A 9469-nucleotide genomic window follows, 5' to 3' on the forward strand; every position below is an offset into this window, starting at 1 on the left:
AATAGATGATTCTGAGATTATGTGATGCATATCCTATAACCATGCCAACGGATACTTGAGGTGACAATGGAGTATCTAGGTGACATTAGGGTCTTGGTTGATATGTATCTTAAGGTGTTATTCTAGTATGAATTCTATGAAAGATTGAACGGAAAGAATAGCTTCGTGCTATTTTACTACGGACTCTTGAATAGATCGATCAGAAAGAATAACTTTGTGGTGGTTTCGTACCTGACAATAATCTCTTCGTTTGTTCTCCGCTATTAGTGTATTTGGAGTGACTCTCTGTTGCATGTTGAGAGCTAGTTATATGATCCAATTATGTTATCATTGTTGAGAGAACTTCACTAGTGAAAGTATGAACCCTAGGCCTTGTTTCCACGCATTGCAATACCGTTCGTGCTCACTTTTGTTACTAGTTACCTTGCTGTTTTTGTAATTTCAGATTACAAAAACCTATATCTACCATCCATATTGCACTTGTATCACCATCTCTTCGCCGAACTTGTGCACCTATACAATTTACCATTGTATTGGGTGTGTTAGGGACACAAGAGGCTCTTTGTTATTTGGTTGCAGGGTTGCTTGAGAGAGACATCTTCATCCTACGCCTCCCACGGATTGATAAACCTTAGGTCACCCACTTGAGGGAAAATTGCTACTGTCCTACAAACCTCTGCACTTGGAGGCCCAACAACGTCTACAAGGAGAAGGTTGCGTAGTACTCCCTCCGTTCCTAAATATAAGTCTTTTAAGAGGTTTCATTAGGGGACAACATACGGATGTATATAGACATACTTTAATGTATAGATTCATTCATTTTGCTCCGTATGTAACCCCCTAGTAAAATCTCTAAAAAGACTTATATTTAGGAACGGAGGGAGTAGACACCAAGCTCTTTTCTGTCGCCATTGCCGGGGAGGTTAGCGCTTGAAGGTATATCTTTAGATCTTGCAATCAAATCTTTTTTTGTTTCTTGTTATTTCGCTAGAAAACTACCAAAAAATGGAATTGAGGATGCCTCATATGCTCCATCTTTTCAATGTCTTTCGTGAGCATGATGGGAAGGAAAATTGTGCTCAAGTGCTAAAAGAAGAATTACATAGAATGCTTGGCATAGAATATGTGAATGATGAGCATGATTGCAATGTTCTTAGCATGAATTCTTTGAATACCCATGATGCTAATGATATGCAAAGCCACAAGCTTGGGGATGCTATATTTGATGAAGATGATCTTTTTAGTTCTTCCACTTTGAATGATCAAAATCATTTTGATGAAAGCATGCCCCCTATCTATGATGATTATTGTGAGGATACTTATGCTTTGAAGAAGAGGGATGATAAAACTTGTCATACTTTCGAAAACCCCTTTGCTAAACCTTGCCTTTTCATTGTGGACACAATTTGTAGTGCTCAAGTCTTTTACGATACTCCCACTACTATTCTTGAGAATAGATTTCCTTATGTGGAGAGTAGTAAAATTCCTATGCTTGTAGATCATGAAAAGAAAGCCTTAGGTGCTGGTTATATTTTTGAATTCATTCATGATGCTACCGAAAATTACTATGAGAGAGGATCATATGCTTCTACTTATTGCAATAGTATCAAGCTTCCTCTCCATATGTTGAAATTTTTGAAGCTATGCTTGTTTTACCTTCCTATGCTATTTGATTGTTGCTCCAATAAATTGTTTGATCAAAAAATCCCTATGAATAGGAAGTGGGTTATACTTAAATATGCTAACCATTTGCTCCATGATGCTCTCTTGTGTTTCAATCCTTACATTTTATGTGAGCATCATTGAAATCAATGCCTAGCTAAGGGCGTTAAACGATAGCGCTTGTTGGGAGGCAACCCAATGAATAAATTTTTCTTTTCCTTTTGCTTCCTTTTTTTTCTCCACACCATCATAATTCTGTTATGATTGTGTATTTTGTGTTTATTTTTGTGTTTGTGCCAAGCAAAACCGTTATGATTAGTCTTGGTGATGATTGTTTGATCATGCTGGAAAAAGACAGATACTTTCTGCTCACAAAAATAATTTTCATTTTTATTCTGTAAGATATTTTGAGTTGATTCTTTTTGCTGCTGATTTCTATGCAATTTCTTCAGACTGTCATAATTGTTCAGATTTTTTGAAGTACCACAAGTATATGAAGTATACAGATTGCTACAGACTGGTTTGCTGTTAACAGATTCTGTTTTTGTTGAGTTGGTTGATTATTTTGATGAAACTATGGATAGTATAGGAGGGTACTAGCCATGGAAAAGTGAAAATACATCAACCCAACACCAACATAAGTAGAATTTAAGTTTGCTACAGTACCTAAGGAAGTGGTGGTTTGCTTTCTTATACTAATGTTATCACGAGTTTCTGTTTAAGTTTCGTGTTGTGAAGTTTAGAAGTTTTGGGTGAAGTTCTTATGGACAAAGAGATAAAGAGTGGAAGGAGATCAAGCTTGGGGATGCCCAAGGCACCCCAAGTTGATTCAAGGATACCGAAAAAGCCTAAGCTTGGGGATGCCCCGGGAAGGCATCCCCTCTTTCGTCTTCGATCCATCGGTAACGTTACTTGGGGCTATATTTTTATTCACCACATGTTATGTGTTTTGCTTGGAGCGTCTTGTATCGTAGGAGTCTTTTTTTGTGTCACAATCATCCTTGCTGCACACCTAAAGAGAGAGACATGCACTCACCGTGATTTTGTCGAGCTTCACTTATATCCTTTGGTTAGACAATTCAGCTCACATGTGCTTCACTTATATCTTTTGAGCTAGTTGCTTTTGCTCTATGTGCTTCACTTATATCTTTTAGAGCACAGCGGTGCGTGGCTTGGTAGTTGATCTATGCTTTGATAGTAGTCTCAAAAGGGGTAGTTATCCAAAGGGATATGAAAACTTCCACCTTCATGTGCATTGAATAGTTAGAGAAGTTTGATTCATCTCAATTAGTTTTGAGTTGTGGTTGTGGTAATATTGAAGTTATATTAGTATGGTGTTGTGGATCTATAAATACTTGTGTTGAAGTTAGTGATTCCAGTAGCATGCACGTATGGTGAACCGCTATGTGATGAAGTCTGAGCATGATTAGTCTATTGATTGTCATCCTTTGTGTGGCGGTCGGGATCGCGCGATGGTTTATGCCTACCAACCCTTCCCCTAGGAGTATGCGTTGAATGCTTTGTTTCGATTACTACTAAAACTTTTGCAACAAGTATATGAGTTCGTCATGACTAATGTTGAGTCAATGGTTTAGATGCACTTTCACCTTCCACCATCACTATCTTCTTTAGTGCCGTGCAACTTTCGCCGGTGCACAAAACCACCCATATAGCCTCCCCCAAAACAGCCACCATACCTACCTACTATGGCTTTTTCAAAGCTATTACGAGATATATTGCCATACGACTACCACCATGACATGTGCCACCACTTCTACATTGCCATTGCATGATCATAAGATAGCTAGCGTGATGTTCCCATAGATGTCTATACCATGCTAGATCATTGTCAGAGTAGACTACCGAAGGCATTTCATATAGAGTCATCATTGTTCTAAGTTTTGAGTTGTAAGTGTGATGATCATCATTGATGGAGCATTGTCCCATGTGAGGAAATAAAAGAGGCCAAAGATGCCCACCAAAAAAAAGAGAGGCCAAAGAGCCCAAAAAAATGATGAGAGAAAAAGAGAGAAGGGACAATGCTACCACCCTTCCACACTTGTGCTTATTAAGCACCATGATCTTCATGATTGAGAGTCTCTTGTTTTGTCACCACCATATAGCTAGTGGGAAATTTTCATTATATAACTTGGCTTGTATATTCCAATGATAGGCTTCCTCAAAATTGCCTTAGGTCTTCGTGAGCAAGCAAGTTGGATGCACACCCACTAGTTTTCTTTAAGAGCTTTCACATACTCTTAGCTCTAGTGCATCTTTTGTATGGCAATCCCTACTCATTCACGTTGATATCTATTGATGAGAATCTCCATAGCTCATTGATATGCCTAGTCAATGTGACCAGGGATGAAACTATTGCCTTAGCTTCTATTGTCGTTCCTCCTACTGATCCCTTAGAGCAATACTTGCTTGAGCATGAAAATGATATGCATATGGATGAAAGGGATGAGATAGATAGAGTTGTCTTAGAACAATATCCTATCCTTAAGAATAACTTGCGTGTTGAACTGCTTGGGGATCCACCCCCACCAAAGGGTGATCCTGTGTTCGAGCTTAAACAATTGCCTGATACTCTTAAGTTTGCCTATCTTGATGAAAAGGAGATATATCCTGTCATTATTAGTGCTAGCCTCTCAGAGCACGAAGAAAAGAAGTTGCTAAAAACTCTAAGGAAGCACCGTGCTGCTATTGGATATACTCTTGATGATCTTAAGGGCATTAGTCCCACTCTATGCCAGCACAAGATTAAAACTGAACCTTATCTCAAACCAGTTGCTGATCATCAAAGGAGATTAAATCCTAAGATGAAAGAAGTAGTAAGAAAAGAAATGCTAAAGCTTCTGGAAGCGGGTATTATCTATCCTGTTGCTCATAGGGATTGGGTGAGTGCGGTGCATTGCGCCCCTAAGAAGGGAGGCATTACCGTTGTCCCTAATGATAAGGATGAACAGATCCCACAGAGGATTATTACTGGCTATAGGATGGTGATCGATTTTAGGAAATTGAATAAAGTCACTAGGAAAGATCATTACCCTTTACCTTTTATCGACCAAATGCTAGAAAGGTTGTCTAAACACACACACTTCTACTTTCTAGACGGTTATTCTGGTTTCTCCCAAATACCAGTTGCACAATCTGATCAGGAGAAAACCACTTTCACCTGCCCTTTCAGTACCTTTGCTTATAGACGTATGCCTTTTGGCTTACGTAATGCACCTGCCACCTTTCAAATATGTATGATGGCTATATTCTCTGACTTTTGTGAAAAGATTGTTGAGGTTTTCATGGATGACTTCTTCGTTTACGGGTCTTCCTTTGATGATTGCCTCAGCAACCTTGATCGAGTCTTACAGAGATGTAAAGACACCAATCTTGTCTTGAATTGGGAGAAGTGACACTTTATGGTTAACGAAGGTATCGTCTTAGGACATAAAATTTCTGAAAGAGGTATTGAAGTCGATAAGGCTAAGGTTGATGCAATCGAGAAAATTCCATACCCCACAGATATCAAAGGTATAAGAAGTTTCCTTGGTCATGCTGGTTTCTATAGAAAGTTCATTAAAGACTTCTCTAAGATTTCTAGGCCTCTTACCAATCTCTTGCAAAAGGATATTCCTTTTGTCTTTGACGATGATTGTGAGGAAGCCTTCGAAATACTTAAGAGGGCTTTGATAACTGCACCTATTGTTCAACCACCTGATTGGAACTTACCTTTTGAGATCATGTGTGACGCTAGTGATTATGTTGTTGGTGCTGTTCTAGGGCAAAGAGTTGATAAGAAGTTGAATGTTATTCACTACGCTAGTAAAACTCTAGACAGTGCCCAGAGAAACTACGCCACTACGGAGAAGGAATTTTTAGCAGTCGTGTTTGCATGTGAAAAGTTCAGGTCTTACATAGTTGATTCCAAAGTCATTATTCACACTGATCACACTGTTATTAAATACCTCATGGAGAAGAAGGACACTAAACCTAGACTTATCAGATGGGTTCTCTTGCTACAAGAATTTGATTTGCACGTTGTCGACAGAAAGGGTGCTGATAACCCAGTAGCAGATAACTTGTCTAGGTTGGAGAACGTTCTTGATGACCCACAACCTATTGATGATAGGTTTCCCGATGAGAAACTGAATGTCATCAATGCTTCACGTAGTGCACCGTGGTATGCTGATTATGCAAACTATATTGTTGCCAAATACATACCACCTAGTTTCATGTACCAACAAAAGAAGAAATTCTTCTTTGACTTGAGACATTACTTTTGGGATGATCCTCACATTTATAAGGAAGGAGTAGATGGTTTTATTAGATGTTGTGTACCTGAACATGAACAGGGACAGATCCTATAGAAGTGTCACTCCGAGGCCTACGGAGGACACCATGCGGGAGATAGAACTGCACACAAGGTATTGCGATCAGGTTTCTATTGGCCCACTCTCTTCAAGGATGCCCGTAAGTTTGTCTTGTCTTGTGACGAATGTCAAAGAATAGGTAATATTAGCAAACGTCAGGAAATGCCTATGAACTATTCACTTGTCATTGAACCAGTTGATGTCTGGGGCTTTGATTATATGGGACCTTTTCCAAAATCCAACGGGTATACTCATATCCTAGTTGATATTGATTACGTCACTAAGTGGGTAGAAGCTATCCCCACTAGTAGTGCTGATCACAACACCTCTATCAGGATGCTGAAAGAAGTTATCTTCCCTAGATTTGGAGTCCCTAGATATCTAATGACCGACAGTGCTTCACACTTCATTCATGGTGTTTTCCGTAAAACGCTTGCTAAGTACGATGTCAACCATAGAATTGTGTCTCCCTACCACCCTCAGTCCAGTGGTCAAGTAGAGCTAAGTAATAGAGAAATTAAACTGATTCTGGAAAAGACTGTCAACACGTCTAGAAAGAATTGGTCTAAGAAGCTCGATGATGCACTGTGGGCTTATAGAACTGCCTATAAGAATCCCATGTGCATGTCTCCGTACAAAATGGTGTATGGGAAAGCATGTCATTTACCTCTTGAGCTAGAGCATAAAGCTTATTGGGAAATCAAAGAGCTCAACTTTGATTTCAAACTTGCTGGTGAGAAGAGGTTATTTGATATTAGCTCGCTTGATGAGTGGAGAACTCAGGCATATGCGAATGCCAAGCTGTTTAAAGAGAAGGTTAAGAGGTGGCATGATAAGAGGATACAAAAGCGTGAGTTCAATGTAGGTGATTATGTCTTGCTGTATAACTCTCGTTTAAGATTCTTTGCAGGCAAGCTTCTCTCTAAATGGGAAGGTCCCTATGTTATTGAGGAAGTATATCATTCCGGCGCTATCAAGATCAACAATACAGAAGGTAATTGTCCAAGAGTTGTAAATGGGCAGAGAATCAAGCATTATATCTCAGGTACTCCCATAAATGTTGAAAGCAATATCATCAATACCATAACTCCGGAAGAATGCCTAAGGGATATTTATCAGCCTCTTTCAGACTCTGAAAACGAAGAGGTATGTGATTCGGTAAGAAAACAGAGTCCAAAACTTTTCTAGTAGGAAATTTTCTCCGTTTTGGAATATTTGAAAAAATTACAAAAATTGGAAGTTGTCCGGAAAGTGCGCGAGGAGGCGACAAGCCTGCACGGCGCGGGCCCACCCCTGGACGCGTCGTGAGGGCTTGTGGCCACCTCGTGCGCCTCCCGGACTCCGTTTTCGTGCAGGGTACTCCTTCTGGTGTGGAAAAAATCATTATATATACTTTCGTTTGGTCTGACCCCTGCATCACGCAGATTTCCTCTGTTTTTCGTTTCGAGCGTGTTTCTGTTGCAGATCTAGATCGCCATGACTTCCCCAAAAGCTCCGAAGGACAAGATCTTCGAGAAGGTCATCAATCCCTACCTCGCGGGAGTGCTGCAACACCCTCAATCTATCGAGATGCGTGAGAGGATGTTGCACATCCGTGATGTTGAGGGGCCTAAGAAGACCGGAAGCATGGAGACGAGGCTCGAAGCAATGGAGCAACAAGTCTTCAAGTGCCAAGGGATGGTGGAGCGTGGACTCAACGCCAACCACATGATGATCACGGAGTTCACCAACAAGCACAGGATTGATGCCAATGACATTGGGAAGCATCACTCCAGGCTCTATGACAGGATTGATCAACTCCAGGGCCATATCTATGACGTGCAGAACCAAAACTGTGAGTATGAGTATAGATTTAAATCAATACGGTTGGCTACAGATTTGAGGATTCCGGAGACTCGTTCATCTTTCCATGATGGAGCACCTATGCCTTGGAAGACGGAGGATCAAACTCATGTTGCAACAACTCCACCATCACCACCAAAGGAAGACAACTCAGCATTGGTATGGGCAATCCCCTTGGCTTGTGCCAAGCTTGGGGGAGTTGCCCCGATATCGTATCAGCATCACATATTTTGCCTTTACCTTTGTTTCAATTTTCCTTTTCAGTTTTATCTTTCTCTAGTAGACCAAAATTCTTAGTGTTTTAGTCTTCAGTTTTGCTTTGTGTCACCCCCGATGTATTCGAGCTCGTGAGCCATATAATAAAGAGTGCCTTAGTTGAAGGGCTTTGCCTCTTGCCATGATCAAAAGAGTGAGAATAGAACAAAAGCACGAAATATCATGTAATGATCTTATGGGAAGTGATGGCTTCACATATAAAAATAATGGGGATTGAAACTTGTTGAGGGTAGGCAAACGTAGACCTTGGTCATTGTTGCAATTAATAGGAAGTGATAAAGAAGGAGAGGTTCACATATAAATATATCATTCTGACACCATCTATGATTGTGAACACTCACTAAACTATTGCATGCCTAGAAGTAGATGTTGGACAAGGAAGACAACATAATGAATTGTGTTTGCTTGGCTCCGAACAATGTTATATGATTAGAGATCCCTTAGCATGTGACGATTGCTTCCACCTCATATTAGCCAAAACTCCCGCACTAAGTAGAGATACTACTTGTGCATCCATAAACCTTCAAACCAGTTTTGCCATGAGTGTCCACCATACCTACCTATGGATTGAATAAGATCCCTCAAGTAAATTATCATCGGTGCAAGCAATAAAAATTGCTCTCTGATATGTATGATCTATTAGTGTGTGGAAAATAAGCTTTATACGAACCTGTGATGAGGAAGACATAAAAGCGACAGACTGCATAATAAAGTTCCTTATCACATGAGGCAATATAAAGTGACGTTCCTCCGCACTAAGAGGACACGCATCCAAACCTCAAAAGCGCATGACAACCTCTGCTTCCCTCTGCAAAGGGCCTATCTTGTACCTTTACTTTTTGCCCTTGAAAGAGTCATGGTGATCTTCACCAATTCCTTATTTTGCCTTTGTCTTGGCTACCGTCATATGCTTGGGAAAGATCTATATTCATATGTCAACTTGGAGGTAAGTATTCATGAATTATTATTGTTGACATTACCCTTGAGGTAAGCAATTGGGAGGCAAAACTGTAAGCCCCTATCTTTCTCTGTGTACAGCTGAAACTTTGATCTCAAGAGTACCACGTGAGTCGTAGCAATTGTAGAGAATGAAAGAATGATTGAGTATGTGGATTTGCTTTACAAGCTCTTGTTTGACTCTTTCTGATGTTGTGATAAATTGCAATTGCTTCAATGACTAAAGGCTACCGGTTGTTACTTCTCGGTAAGGTTCTTGATCCATGCTTTACTTTGTGAAGGAATTATCACTTTAGCATGAGAGATTATATGTTGGTATTGTTGTTCTCATCATGATCATGATGCATGCATGTTCGTATCTT

The sequence above is a fragment of the Hordeum vulgare genome, chromosome 1H (assembly GCF_904849725.1).
Source record: "Hordeum vulgare subsp. vulgare chromosome 1H, MorexV3_pseudomolecules_assembly, whole genome shotgun sequence".
NCBI classification, from domain to species: domain Eukaryota; kingdom Viridiplantae; phylum Streptophyta; class Magnoliopsida; order Poales; family Poaceae; genus Hordeum; species Hordeum vulgare.